At 45.9% G+C, this 15,946-nt stretch overlaps 1 protein-coding gene across 1 annotated transcript in view; it reads right to left on the reverse strand.

The window, feature by feature from the left end:
• The window catches only part of LOC125442443 (probable E3 ubiquitin-protein ligase MID2), a 245,876-nt gene that overhangs the window by 75,145 nt on the left and 154,785 nt on the right, over positions 1–15,946 (reverse strand).

The raw sequence follows: 15,946 nt of genomic DNA on the forward strand, positions 1-15,946 counted from the left end.
TTAGTTACTGACATCTGATAAGACCAGGCTACCTTGGGCTACCCAGGTCAGGGAAAATTCATTCACAGTGCATTCCACTGCTGGATAGATGGATGGATGGATGGATGGATGGATGGATGGATGGATGGATGGATGGATGGATGGATGGATGGATGGATGGATGGATGGATGGATGGATGGATGGATGGATGGATGGATGGATGGATGGATGGATGGATGGATGGATGGATGGATGGATGGATGGATGGATGGATGGATGGATGGATGGATGGATGGATGGACACCAAAAACACATATTACTTACAAATACCATTCTCACCTACTGCTGGCTAAGTAGAAAATCAGAGAATGTTTATGAGAATTCAAACATCTATGCCCGTGGTGGCGAACCTTTGGCACTCCAGATGTTATGGATTACAATTCCCATCAGCCCCTGCCAGCATGGTCGATTGATGGGAATTGTAGTCCATAACATCAGGAGTGCCAAAGGTTCGCCACCACTGATCTATGCAAAAAGGTGGAGAAACTGAAGGTGGAAAGGTGGTCAAAGGAAAAGAGACATCCCAAGACTGTGATGGTGAAGAAAATGTGAAGCTCTAATATGGAATCAGACTCTTGTTTAATATTTTCTTTTCTCATTGTAAGTGGTCCTTCTAGATCAGGGGCTGATGGGACATCTGGAGAGCCACAAGTTGCAGACCCCTGTTGTAGATTTTGGACAGGAATCAATCCCAGCCTGGCTTATTAGAATACTTCAACTATTTATTTAAAAGGTTTTAATGCTGCCTTTTCACCCGAGGCAATGGACATGAAAGTATCAAAACATTTGAACAATTGAAAACAACATTCAAAATTATAAAGCCACTCAATAAAAACACATAAACAACACCAGAACCAAAAGGAGGGTCATTAACTGTTATGAAAGGTATGCCAAGTGGAGATGCTAAAGGTTGAACAAGAACCTTGGGGGACGCGAAGTATGCGTTCTACCCAGTAAACCTTTTCAACTGGATATTAAAATGTTAACGAACGTTGCATAACATCTGGATCCGAAAGGAGGGATTGGGGGAGGAGTCAGAAACCTGGGAGACTTGTGTTAAAAACCCCACTCTCGTGAAGCTCATTGAGTGGTCTTGGGCCAGCCGTATGCTCAGTATAACCTACTTTATAAGACTGTTCTGGGGATAACATGAAACGAGAACTACAATCCTCAGCCTGAGCACCTCAGAGAAAGGGCGGGAAACAACTGGGACAGCCAGACAGAAAGACGGCCTGAAGGACATGGAGCTGAACATTTGAAAACAAAGCGACCTCATACTGAACTACCTTTTTGCCTGAATGGCAGCAGTTATACAGGAGACTGGGCATCCAAATTCCTTTCCACTAGAGCTGACAGGGACTCCATATGTGTCGACCAGTGCCGAAGAAACAAATCCACAGTCTTTGAAAAGCACGGTCTATTATGAAGTGAACCTTCTACCCAGGCCATGAGAGATTCTAGGGTTTGAATCAGGAATCTAACACTCTGAGACCCTGATGAGTAATTTTAGCTTCAGGGAAGTGAAGAACCAACGAGAAAGATGGGCTAGTAAAAACTTCACACCTAAGGGTAGGGAGGACCATGAGCTGTGTTTAGAACAGTGATGGCGAACCTTTTCAAGACCAAGTGCCCAAATTGCAACCCAAAACCCACTTATTTATTGCAAAGTGCCAACACGGCAATTTAATCTCAATACTGAGGTTTCAGTTAAGAAAAAATGGTTGACTCCAAGGTGTGCGTTACTCGAGAGTAAGTTTGGTGGTAGTCGGTGGCTTTGCTTTGAAGCAACCGTGCAACTCTTCCAATGGGTGAATCACAACCCTAGGAGGGTTTACTCAGAAGCAAGCCCCATTGCCAGCAACCGAGCTTACTCCCAGGTAAAGGATAGCACTTTAGCTCTTTGCATGAAAATCAGTGGGGTTTAACGGCGCTTAACAGGGTTACCTACACTGCTTCCACAAAACTAGGTCTTAGGTTTAATGCTAATAATGGCGCCCAGCAGCCCAGGCCAGCCTAGATGTGGGGGGGGGGGGAACTCTGTGCGTGCCCACAGAGAGGGCTCTGAGTGCCACCTCTGGCACCCGTGCCATAGGTTTGCCACCACTGGTTTAGAATGACAAGGCAAGGATAGACACTGAAGGTTCGGTGCCTGGGAGACAGGTGGGTAGGCAAGTGTAGAAACCACAGGGATGGAGGAAGCTAAATCACATTTTTAGTCCAGGTTCATTAACCAGTTAATCTTTCCCTGCTGGAGTACAGCGGTTGCCATAACTAGCAATGTTTTTTATCTGGATATGTTGGGAAAACAGGGCACTGTCGGCTCAAGAGAACAAACAGGATTAATGCTTATAGTAAACAACAGGGACAAATACAACCAATATGTGTGCACTGGGGGGGAAATGAGTTCATGATCCCAGGCATTCTTTTTCACTTTGGTGTATTTGGATTTGCAATAAATAGTATTCAAAACAAAGCCATAAATAGGAGGCAGTAGAACTGGAATGTGTTTGCAAATCTGACAATGTTTTCCTTATTGAAATAAGGGTTATGATATATATATGATCTCCTATTTGCTGCTGCAAAACTTGCTTAGCATTCATGCTTTGTTGCACTGGTAAATATTCAGATTATTCATTTTATTCCTGTTTGCCCTCCAGCTACCAGGATGTGGTTTTTGCATCTCCGGTATCTCCAGCCAGAAATTTACTGTGCTGTGAGATAAAAAGAAAATAAATATATTCTGGGCCAAAGTAACTTGCGCCTTTGGTTTTCACCTTGTGGGCTTGATCTTCTGCTGAACTTTCATTCACCACCTAAACAAATCTGCACCCATAATCTGAGGATGCTAACCAGCACCTGTGAAACCTCATCACAATGAACCAGTCAGTTTCTTTATTTAAAAATCCACACTGTGATATTATTCAAGTTTCAATACAAACATGTCAATCAATAAAAAGTACGTAGGAACAGTTTACCACATCCACATTTCCCATCTCTTCCCTCTGAAGCTGTCTGTGCAGTTTCAATCTTCTGCAAAGGTATCTCACTATTTCTGATTTCCGACACAGGTAGTGTTGCTAGCTGCCAGGTAGGGGGCCTGGGAATTTCTTGGATTTACAGTGATCTCCGGGGATCAGTTTCCCTCTGGAAAATGGCTGTTTTGGATGGTGGACTGCATCCCCCATCTAAGCCTCTGTCCTTCTCAACCTCCACCCTCCCCAGTTTTACCCCAAATATCCAGGAATTTTCTAACCCAGAGCTCACAGCCACCCTGCTGAATGCAGGGCTTGGCCCTCTACAGTCTGTGATCATCTAACAGTGGTTGTTTCCCCACTTACCATCTGCTGCGCGCTACTCTCCCCAAGTAGTGCGGGGTCCCACGGCACTCCCCACTACAGGGGCGGCGACAACGCAGCCGCCCCGACGCTGCCGCTCTCGCGCCCCCTCAGCGCGTGTCATTCCTGGCGCTCCTCAAAACGGCGCCTTTTGATGACCCTGCGCAGAGCGCGGGGTCGTGGGGAAGCCCGGGAGCGCACCAGAAATGACGCGTGCTGAGAGTAGCGCGCAGCAAAGGGTGGTCGAGGTAAGTGGGGAAACGACCAGCCATAAGTTTTAGGAAGCAACAGGAAGGTCAAATTAGTAAAGAACCGGGGGGGGGGGGGGGGGCTATGGATTTCATTAAGGATCATCCCCGCCCTTTCCTCCATCATGCAAGTGCTAGTTAAATGTATGAAAGATACCCATTCATATCTCTCTACACATAACAAAAGAGAAAATCATATCAGCAGAAAAGCAGGGGCGAGAAAGAGAGAAAACAAAGGAAAATAAAAACAGGGAAAACACCACCAGATGGTCCTCAATATTGCCTCTTTTTATACATCTCCAAAGAGCTGTTCCAAATAATTTTTTTATCCACAGATATATTTGCATCAAAATAACATTTGTTTTAAAATCTAGTTCAATCATTGAGACCTCACAAAATCCAGCACCTCAGGTACCTCCAAATTTTAGACGCATTTGTTTGCTCGCAAATTTGTATTGCTATTGTCATAAGTTTCCCCTTACGGATATTTGAACCAAAGGAAAACCATCACGCACCCCACCACATTGTCATGCTAGTGCTGCACAGTTACAGTACCCCGACCTACAGGGTTCCACCAGTTTGCTGGCAGACCACAAAATAAGGCTGGATTGAAAATGGAACATGCCAGGCAATCTCAGTTCATCCCCCTGGATAGAAGTAGTGGCTATTTCAGGTGGATCCAAAAGGGGCAAGAAAGAATGAGCTGAATGGTAGTGATTACAGACCAAAATCACACATATATTGTAAACTTTTTGGAAAATTGAGATGACAAATCAAGATTCCAGATCTCTCTCTCTCTCTCTCTCTCTCTCTCTCTCTCTCTCTCTCTCTCCCTACCTACCCACCCACTCACCCACCTATATCCCACCTATTATCTATCTATCTATCTATCTATCTATCTATCTATCTATCTATCTATCTATCTATCTATCTATCTATCTATCTACCTACCTACCTACCTACCTACCTACCTACCTACCTACCTACCTACCTACCTACCTACCTACCTACCTACCTACCTACCTACCTACCTACCTACCTACCTACCTACCTACCTACCTACCTACCTACCTACCTACCTACCTACCTACCCACCCACCTATTCCCAGGCCGACTCAGGGCAGCTTACAGTAAAGTATAGCACAATACAGTAATATACATTTTTAACTCAGGAGGAGGAATATATATACACAATGACATATAATCAAACCAACACAGCGGTCTCATAACAATTAGTAGAAGGAAGGGGTAGGGCGGCCAGCAATGATATTACCATTGCTGTCTCAACCATAGGCCTGGTGGAACGTTGTCTGAACTGAGCTAAATGCTGCAGGACTTGGGTCTCACTTGACAGAGCGTTCTACTGGGCCAGAGCCAAAAAGGCTCTGTCTCTGGTTGAGGATATCTGGACACTTTTAGGGCCAAGGGTCACCAGTACTTTACTTCCTATGGAACGTAATTCCTTCTGGGGGCTATACAGAGAGAGACGGTCCCACAGATATGAAGGTCCCAGACGGTTTAGGTCTTTGAAGGTTAACACCAAAACCTTGAACCACCAATCAACTAGTTCAGAAAGTTGGTACAAGATTAAATTTTCCAGGGACAGAATGGAACTTTCCTGCCTCTCCCCTCCCCTCGTTAATTGCCACAAAAAGCTGCTCCTGGGGAACAGGGGACCCTGAAGAACAATATGGGGGGAGCTGTAGAAGGAAGAGGCAAACTGGTAGAATTGACAGTTTATTCTGGATCTAATCCCAGACAGCAAGAGAAAGGCCAAACATGACCCGGGTGAATTTGGCCCAGAAGAATGAGGTCTCCAGATCAAAATGTGCCTGTGGCACAGACTCACTAAGTGGCCAATAGTGTGAACTCTAGGCAGAATTAATTCAGCCTAAAGTGGTGGCGAACCTTTGGCACTCCAGATGTTATGGACTACAATTCCCATCAGCCCCTACCAGCATGGCCAATTGGCCATGCTGGCAGGGGCTGATGGGAATTGTAGTCCATAACATCTGGAGTGCCAAAGGTTCGCCACCACAGGCCTAAACATACTGATTTCACAAGGTTTAAACCAGCCTAACCACACTTATTTATTTATTTGTGATGTTTACCCCTCCTTATACAAAGGTCTCTAGGTCTAGATTTGCACTGCACAGCACTCCTGGGCCTCATGTACCCAGAGATAACTAATAATACCAAGCCTACCTACCTACCTACCTACCAAGATAATGTGCATTATTACTGCCATCTGCCCAAAGCCAGGATTTATTACAGATTTAATCACAGAATCCTATGAAGGCAAAAGCAGATTACACCTGTATGAAGCCTCTACAAAGGAGTAGGAGCTTATCAAGGGAGTGCCATAGCTTGTACTGGAGCAAGCATTCTTCTGTCCCTTCATTCTTTAATACTGACACATCCTTCTCTAGACTACTGGCATCTAGTTTCCAGCAACAACAGGCAGTTGGCTGTGCCCACACACATGCACACTCACACACACACACACACATGCACACTCACACACACACTGAAGTGTACCAAGAAGATGCCAAGGAAGTACTTGGGTTCCTGCCACAAGAGCTGACGTTATGCTTTCCCAGCCACCTGGTTCCACACTGGGAGAAAACTGTTCTCCCCAATCCCATATATTCATGCCTTGTGCAACTCCAAGCTCTAGTTCAGTGGTGGCGAACCTATGGCACGGGTGCCAGAGGTGGCACTCAGAGCCCTCTCTGTGGACACGCGCAAACAGAGTGCCCCTCCCCTCCCCCCACATTTAGGCTGGCCTGGGCCGCTGGGCTCGATTATTAGCATTAAACCTAAGACCTAGTTTTGGGGAAGCAGTGAAGGTAATCCTGTTAAATCCCCCTGATTTTCATACGAAGAACTAAAGCGCAATCCCTTAACTGGGAGGAAGCTCAGTTGCTGGCAATGGGGCTTGCTTCTGAGTAAACCCTCCTAGGGTCACGATTCACCCATTGGAAGAGTTGCATGGTTGCCCCAAAGCAAAGCCACCGACTACCACCAAGCTTACTCCTGAGTAATGCACGCCTCGGAGCCAACCGTTTTTTCTAAACGAAAACCTCAGTAATCAGGTTAAATTGCCGTGTTGGCACTTTGCGATAAATGAGTGGGTTTTGGGTTGCAATTTGGGCACTCACTCTCGAAAAGGTTCGCTATCACTGCTCTAGTTGATGATTTGGAAGTTCCACTGCAGGATAATTCTTGACAGCCATAGGAAGTTGGCCCAATAATTTGTGCAACCAGGGACAAATTTTACATTGACTAAGCAAGAGAAATGAGTATGATGACTGCAGACATACATACTCATTCACCTCACAATCTAAGTTCAGTGAAGTGAGGAAAGTCCTACTTAATCTTATACAGGTATCGTACCTTTCCTGACTCTTAAGTTTTATTGTATAAATTGTATTATTTTTTTAAAATCTGCAAATTGGGAGGAGTTTCCCATTCCTTCACATCGCCATCTGGATTTTCCCATTCCTTCACATCTCCAGAACAGGAACAAGAAGGACAAAAGCAATCCCAGAAAAGGGTTGAGGAGCACACCTAGTCCCTAATCTCCGCATAGGTTCTCTCACAGCTTTGCCTTGTTCCACAAAACTCCTTCCCTGCCTACTCCAGGGCTATTGTAGGAGCCACAAAAAGGGCCAGGAAATCTGCTGTCAGCAAAGATATGAAAATGACTAGACTAGGCTTTCTGTGATGCAAACTGTTCTTGAAAAAAAACAACAGCATTTCAGCATTCTTTAGATGTTCCAAGCAGCAGAAGCGAGCTGACACTTGACTTTCTCGCTGCAGGTCACTGTTAATGCAAGCCATGGATGTGGAAAAAGCAAACGCAGTGAGTTTCGGGAGCTCGGGCTTTTCCGATAGCATTTTCAAGAGATGATGCTATTGTCACGTCGTTAAGGGACAGCTCTTGCATATTAAAGAAAAGGAGGGTTCAGGTCAGCAATTGAGGTGCCAAATGCACGCTGCTTGCGAGAAAACAAGAGCAGTGCATTATGGGAGCCGGGTCTTTACTGGCTTCACTTTCAGGAGCTGGAGTCAACAGTGAGGACCAGTCTCAAAACTCTTTACTAAGGGTGGATTTAGACCAGCAACTAATAGCCTATGCTATGAGGCCACTCAAAATTGGCTCGATCTGTACTTCACTTATAAATCTTGGGAATTATTAACAACAGCTTACTGTAATGGGCGCAGAAATAAAACACTTTAAGCTGCAACCACCACATGCGCAACGCTCAACATGAACATGTAATCTGTAGTAGGTGTGAGGCTCTATCACCCCTACAGAACCCCTTCTTCAATATGAACTCTGCCCCTTTCTCTTCCGTCTGTGTATGTTTTTTTAAAGTCCCTATGCTCTTTGAGTCCTATCCTCGCACACCCAGGAAGTTCACCCAACAGGGCAGAATGAAGAGCCAACATCGAGACACAGTATGAAGCACTGGTTCCTCAATCAAAGGCTCCCAAGTATGGATGAAAACGGTCCATTGGTTACCTACCGTGAAGGGGCCTTCTACTGGAAGGTTAGGAGAACATCTTGAATAGCGACTGTTGGCTATGCTTTTCTGACTCTGAAAGAAGAGCTCATTCAGAGTGCTGCTCTCCCTGCTGAGGCAAGAAAAATACTGAGGATCAAGATGGGTGACCAAGCAGATCACAGGAAGTGACAAGATTTGAGTTCCTGCCTCCCTGAGATCTGGTTGGAAAACACCCATCAAGATGTCCTCTGCCTCCAGTAGGAAGATAAAATTTACTGCTAGTCAAACACTGAAAGTTGGTATAAGATGTTTTGATCTCCCTAAAGAAGATCAAGAAGATGGACAAGGGCTATAAAGGAGAATGTTGGAAAAGTAAACAGGTGGATGGCACCCTTTTTCATACGTGGTAGATCTGCAAAACGACCACAAAAATCGAAAAGAAATACATGCTGAAATCCTAATTTTTTTTTAAGTAGTTAATTTGGCATGGAAGCCAAGAATATGCTATAGGGCATTCTGCCAAAACGATTCCAAAAATTTGGGAAGGATTGTTTAGATATATAATAATGGCAGTCAATTGCAATGGAAAGCGGACGAGTCCCCGTGCCAGGAAGACTGGGGAAGTAAACTAGCTGAATATGCAGTAATGGCAAAATTAACAAACTATTCTAGACAAATGGCAAGCAAACTGCTTATTCTTAAAAAAAATGTGGAGCACATAAGAAGGCTGATACATACAAACACACACACAAATTATTAATCCTTTTGTTATATTGTACTGTATTGTATTGAGGATAGGTTTTTAATGGGGGAAATAGATAAATATATCATGAATAGATGATAATATGTGGACTCAGTTTTTAATATTCAGGAAGTTAATACTGTCATGTTTATCCAGTACTGCATAGGGTATCTTATATCTCAAATTAGTTATGATGATAATCATCACTTACCGCTCATTATATACCACTATTTGCTGCTCATAATTTAATGTTTTATTATATTAGATGGATATTTTTCTTTTGACGTAATTGTAATAGTTATGATATGGTTACTATTTTATGCTGTTCTGTTTATATTTATTAAAAATAAAATCTTTTTTAAAAGCAAAGGTACCAAAAAGAGCACAGAACTCATTTGTGGCTAATGACAACTGCTAGGTTGGAACGATTCCCTTCAGGTGAAGGGAGGCGGTTTCACAAGCCGGCTGCTGCCTGCTACCTTATTATGCTAACTGCTGGCTCACTGCCATTTCAGCCGCAGCACACTCCTTTATGCAACATTTATAAGCAAAAATGCAACCCAACCCTGTGAGGAGAGGCATGGAAAAACCTTATTTGAAACAATTTAGGCATCTACGGACACACGGTGGACTTATATTTCTGGCCATCAATAATTAAAGTGACACTGTATTTCCATTTGAGAAATACGCAATTCCACTCCGAGAAAAAATGTTTTATAATAAATTGCTTGCAACCTGCTGGGCGACATGTTGTGAAAAAGATCTCCCGTTAATCTTTCAAGTCCAGAGGCGAAGGAGGATCCCCGGTGGAACTTTTGCTCAAGTCTGGCATGGAACGGGCACTCGCGTCTTCCAGGAAAACTTCATAAAACAAGGTCCTCCCCTACCTTCTCACACCTAACTACACAAGGTAACATACGACGAACAGGCTTTTCATTTCAAAGCCCCTCTGGCTGGGATGCTGTGCAGACTCTGGGCTCGGAAGGACACAGGAAACTCTCTTATATAGAGTCACAATATTGGCCCATCTAGGCAAATACTGTCTAGGTCTCAATCAAAGGTACTTTACTATCCTGCTATCAAATAGCCCTTAAACCTGGAGTCAGTGGCATAGAGCTATAAGGCATAGGTGTCAAACTCGCGGCCCTCCAGATGTTATGGACTACAGTTTCCATCATCCCACCGTTTGCCCATCTGTGGCCGCATGGTAGGCAGATGACAACACCAGCTCAACCCCCAGTAGCTTCATAAACTCCCGCCAGAACCTGGAGACGAATTGGGGGCCCTGATCCAAGATGACTTTTTGGGGCACCCCATGGACTCTATACACATACGTAAGGAAGAGGCGGACCAATTTCTGAGCAGTGTGGACCCCCCCCAGGGGCCGATGATGGGAACTGTAGTCCATAACATCTGGAGGGCCGCGAGTTTGACACCTGTGCTATAAGGGGATGGTGTGTAGGGGTGAGCCCGCGAACCCAGCAGAACCGTAGAAGGAGCGCCAGGCATGCCGGTGCCGGCTACGGCCTTCTGGGCGCACACGCTCCCCCAACCCCCGCTCCCCCATGAGTCACGGGTCGTGAACTGCCTGACTCGCGGTCACCAGGTGTCCCACACAAAGGGACAATAGGGGCTCTTGCCCTCAGGTGAGGATTAGACCCAGACGCGGATGCTTCCTCCCGCACGTAGCCACCCGATGAGATCATGCATCACATGATGGTCTCCCGCTCTCCCGCTCTCCCGCCTGCCCGACCCCTTTACACGCCCCCAGTGAAACCCTAATAAAAGGTGTGAGGGGTGAGCACACGGCAGAGTTGCCAGGATCACGGGATCCCGCGCTTCCTGCTGCTGGCGCTCTCCACCAGATGAAATCTCCGCGTCTTGTCTCTTCCTTGGGGCCTCGTGGGTCAAGACTACAATGTGTGCGTGTGCAACATGCCCCAGGCGCGTGCCTGTGGGTCACATGGGGGCGGAAAAATCACCCCCTCCCCCTTTGCCTCGCCTCGCCAGTGCTCGCCCCACCCCACCAGCCAGACCCAGAGCAACCAGGTTGCTTTTTCAGCTGGCTGCTTCACCGGCTGACAGCTGGCAGAAAAAGGTAAAGGGGGGGTGGCTATAGGGCAGTGATGGCGAACCTATGGCACGGGTGGCACTCGGAACCCTCTCTGTGGGCACACGCACACAGAGTTTGTCATGTGGGGGGCGGAAAATCAACCCCTCCCCCCCACACACACATCTAGGCTGGCCTGGGCCACTGAGCTTGACGTGGGTGCACCACGGTGAGCAGGGAGAACTCGGGTGGCGGGGCTGGTGCCTGTGCTCCGGGTGGCTGTTGCCCGGGGGGGGGGGGCGCAGAGGAGGTAGAGATGTTAGAGAGGCACAGAGCAGTGCACACGGGACTTGCTGCAGGCTAGAGCAGGCTGGCCCCTGCTTGAGCAGGTGGGGCGGAGGAAGAGGGAGCCAACCTTTTTTTCTAAACTAAAACCTCAGCATTCAGGTTAAATTTGGGTTGCAATTTGGGCACCCAGTCTCAAAAAGGTTCACCATTACTGCTATAGGGGGTGCCCGGGCGCCATTTCCTCCCCCTACGTCTATGTCTGGAGTTGCCAGGGACTAAATATGGAAACAGGGCAACCGGTCTGAAAACAGGGCAGCAGTGGTCCACCCCACAATAAAATATTCTATTACTTCAAAAAATATTTGTGTTATTTACTTTTTTTCTAACTGCATCAAGGAGGTCATCTGAGGCTAGGGGATGAGTGCTCTTGGGTCCACAGCTCTGTGTGAGTCAGCATTACACATCTGCATATACCCCTCCTTTAGGAGAAGTCATTCCCTGCTCTGCAATTGTGTTGAAAGATTATCCTTCTGGATGCCAAAGCAGCTCTAAAGCCCCTGACGTTCAGGGAATGCCCAAACAGCAGGTAGAGAGGATGAAAATATTAAAAAAGTAAGGTTTAATTAGCGAGACAGATTAATCCTCCCTCCTGCACCTTGACCAAGTCAGGCAACCTGAAAACACCTCGTCCCAGACTGGCATTAAATTCAATGCCCACAAAAGACCGTGCGATTTAGCAAGGAAACAGCGCGCTTGCATCACGTTTTTTAAAAAATAAAATATCACCCGTACCCCAGTGAGATTCGAACGCCAAAGGTTGGTGATGCTTCAATGGAAGCAAAGGACACACGGAAAATATGTTTGCTGTTTCCATTAAGCTGAAGCTGCTGTTCTAAAAACAAACCAAATATTGATCGCAAAAAGCCAGCTGGTTACAGTTCTTTGCCATCATGTTTTCTTACAGCTTACAGCTATTAAGAGCATAATTTGACTAAAAACACCGAACGTTTCACTTGCTAATTATCTCTCTCATCGCGGGCTTGGCGGTTTAGAAGTTCCAAGCTTTGAAATTGGAACAGATCCTCCTTTAATGTTTTAATGCAGGCTAATGAACGGAAATTAGCGGGGAGAAGTCTCCGAGAAGCAAGACACCAAAAACAAAACATTTGCAAGACGGTTCTGCCAGGAGCCTCTTCTTCTTGTTCTCCTTGGATGTCTTAATATATGTTTCTATCTGGAAACCAGCCTGATTCATGTTGAACGTCAATCCACGCGAGAGCCAACAGATATCCAAATGAAAAGCAGTTGGGCCTTCTCGTCATTCAGAGGATCTGAGAAGGGAAAATCCAAGTCTTGCTGCAGATGTTGTCTTGGTCTACAGAGAGCAAGTCTATGTGACATATGCAAGGCAGATGGGCCCTTTATCATAGAACCAGAGAGCTGGAAGGGGACGTACAAGCTATCTGGTTTAACCGCCTCCCCCTGCACTCAACGCAGAATCAGCTTAAATAATCCCTGACAAGTGTTTGTCCAGCTGCTGTTTGAAGACTGCTAGAGAGGGAGAAGTAACCCCCTCCCTAGGCTGAGGATTGAGTCACCACCAGATGAAATTGACCAGATCCAGATGTGGGGAGTGGCTGCTGCTCAGAGATAAAGTACACATTTTGCACGACCAGGTTCTGGGTTCATTACTGAGCACCTCCAGTTAAAACTGTCTCAGCTAGCAAATGTTTGGAAAGATCGTTCTTTGCCCAAGACGCAGAGGGCTGATGCCAGTCAGAGTAGGAAATCCTGAGCTAGACAGAATAGTGGTGTAAGGCACAGAAGAAGAAGAAGAAGAAGAAGAAGAAGAAGAAGAAGAAGAAGAAGAAGAAGAAGAAGAAGAAGAAGAAGAAGAAGAAGAAGAAGAAGAGAAGGAAGAGGAAGAGGAAGAGGAAGAGGAAGAGGAAGAGGAAGAGGAAGGAGGAGTAGTTTGGATTTATGCATTCCCCCTTCTCTCCTGGAAGAAGAAGAAGAAGAAGAAGAAGAAGAAGAAGAAGAAGAAGAAGAAGAAGAAGAAGAAGAAGAAGAAGAAGAAGAAGAAGAAGAAGAAGAAGAAGAAGAAGAGGGAGGAGGAGGAGGAGGAGGAGGAGTTTGGATTTATGCATTCCCCCTTCTCTCCTGTAAGGAGACTTAAAGGGGTTTACAATTCCCTTCTCTCCCCCCCCCCCCACAACAAACACCCTGTGAGGTGAGTGGGGCTGAGAGAGCTCCAAAGAGTTGTGACTCACCCAAGATCACCCATCTGGCATGTGTTGGAGTACATGAGCTAATCTGGTTCACCAGATAAGCCTCCACAACTCAAGTGGCAGAGCAAGGAATCAAACCTGGTTCTCCAGATTAGAGTGCACCTGCTCTTAACCACTACTGCCACTGCTGCATACAGGAAGCTGCCTTATAATGAATCAGATGATTGGTCCATGGAAGGTTAATACTGTCTATAGACAGGCAGCAGCTCCCCACAGTTGCAGACAGGGGTCTTTCCCATCCCCTACTGCCAAGTTGTTTACCTTTAACTGCAGATGTCAAGGATTGAACCTGGGACCTTCCAATTGCCAAAGCAGATGCTCTAGCCTAGTCCCTCCCCTACGTGCTTGCTCTGTCACAATGCTGCAGGGGTTAGAAAAGCCGAATTGATGGAAATTTCCTCTTCTAAGGCAATTTATATGAAGGGGTACAGGAACTCCTTTTCTTTTCATCTGGTCAATCCTGACTCAGAGCTCCAAAATAGACAACCGCACGCTACTTGCCCCTGTTTCACTCTAGGGGCTTGTTCCAATGTGAATTCTCGCAACTGTTGACTGTCATTATTTTGACGCCCGTTTTGTATTTCCAGATGCTTCTATAAAGAAAAAGAAATCCAGATTCTATAATGATGAGAATACGGTGCTTAAAGAGGACCCGGGTATTCTTGATTGTGGATACAACCTCAAAAGCATGGTTCCAGTATATCTCAAAGGCATATAACAAAAGACCAATACCAGTCTTTGAAATTTCATTACTTTGGGCAGGGTGTGGGAGTCTACCTGGGTGGGTGGGTGGGTGGGTGGGTGTGTGTGTGTGTGTGTGTGTGTGTGTTTGTTCAGCATTAAGGAATGACAGTGAAAGCATTTTCATGTTTGTGGGAGAGGGGGGAAAGGGAGAGATGAAAAAAATTCCTTAAGACTACAATCGACTTTTCAAAAAGGCTACAATACCCCAACTGAGAACATTCCCCCAAGCCTCCTTTCAAGAGTCAAGCAGGGTCCCTGAGGCAAAAGCCTCACGTGTAAGGAACCGGAAAGCCTGGCAAACGTTCAATGAGTCAAAATTAACTAGGTATTGCAGGAAAACCCTGATTCTGATAGGTTCCAATCATGGCCTTTGGATTGGCTGAGAATCCTGTATATGCTCTTCCCGGTCAGTTCTATGCCAACCTAAGACATACTGTCAACAACCAAGAAATGTGGTTCTGCCTTATCTCAACCAAGGATGAATAGAACAGCAAGTTTTTAAACCCCATTTTTCTCCACATGAAGGAATCTCAAGGTGGCTTACCATCCATATTCCCTGCCTCTTGCCACAGCGAGCACTTTGTGAGGCTGAGAGCATTCTGAGAGAACTGTGCCTGGCCCAAGGTCACCCAGCAGGCACCATGTGGAGGAGTGGGGAATCGAACCAAGTTGTCCAGATTAAAGTCAGCCGCTCTTAATCGCTACAACATGCTGCCTTTTTCATCTCTTTTTACTGCCTGCAAGAGGCATACAAGTAATGTTGGAAAATGTGAACACTTTATGGGGAAATTCAGCATGAGAAAACAGAAGACGCTCATGGATTCAGTCCCACCGGGGAAAACCAAAACAAACACAGACTGCTGAGCTGGACCAGATGTGATGAGAAATGTGTTAGCGTTCCTGGTCTCAACATCCCCCCAGCTCCTGTTCTACCCATGCTTCCACTTTACTCTGCAACAAAAGGATGCCATCAGACAGTAACTTCTGCTTCTTCCACATATGCAATCACATCATGCTTCCGTCTCTCAAGAGGACTCTCCGTTCATAACAACTTGAACACATTCCATTTCAAATGACAAAAGCACTTTGCATGTATTATCTCCCTCATCTTTAGAAAAAAACCCTGTAAAACTGGCCATTATTATCACTGTTCTTACTGGGCAAGTGAGAACTAGTATGGGGGTGGAAACAAGTGCTTGAGACCAACTGTGGAGAGATTCGAACTGAAGACCTCTCAGCTCATTCATACCCTTAGCCATATACTACGCACTTCCTCAACAACTTCCTCAACAACTGTTACAGCCCAGAATTTATGTCAAAGTTAAAATAAAGCCTGCACTCTATACATGCCCAGAGAGTGCTAAGTGCCTTTCACAGGCTACAAGGTATGCCAAAGAGTGGGTGTGATTCATCTCCCAGCAACAAAACCTCCAGGAAAGAACAAAGAAAGTCAGGCCTAAGCTACAAAGTTTGAGGGACCAAATGGGAAAGAGGGGCTCTTCCTCCCGGGGGCTGGGAAAAAAAGATGATACACAAGAGGGTGAGCAATACAAATATTATAAAAACCCTGGATACAAGGAACATAAGAACTAGCCTGCTGGATCAGACCAGAGTCCATCTAGTCCAGCACTCTGCTACTCGCAGTGGCCCACCAGGTGCCCCTGGGAGCTCACTTGCAGGAGGTGAAAGCAATGGCCTTC

Source organism: Sphaerodactylus townsendi, linkage group LG13 (genome assembly GCF_021028975.2).
Source record: "Sphaerodactylus townsendi isolate TG3544 linkage group LG13, MPM_Stown_v2.3, whole genome shotgun sequence".
Classification (NCBI taxonomy): Eukaryota; Metazoa; Chordata; class Lepidosauria; order Squamata; family Sphaerodactylidae; genus Sphaerodactylus; species Sphaerodactylus townsendi.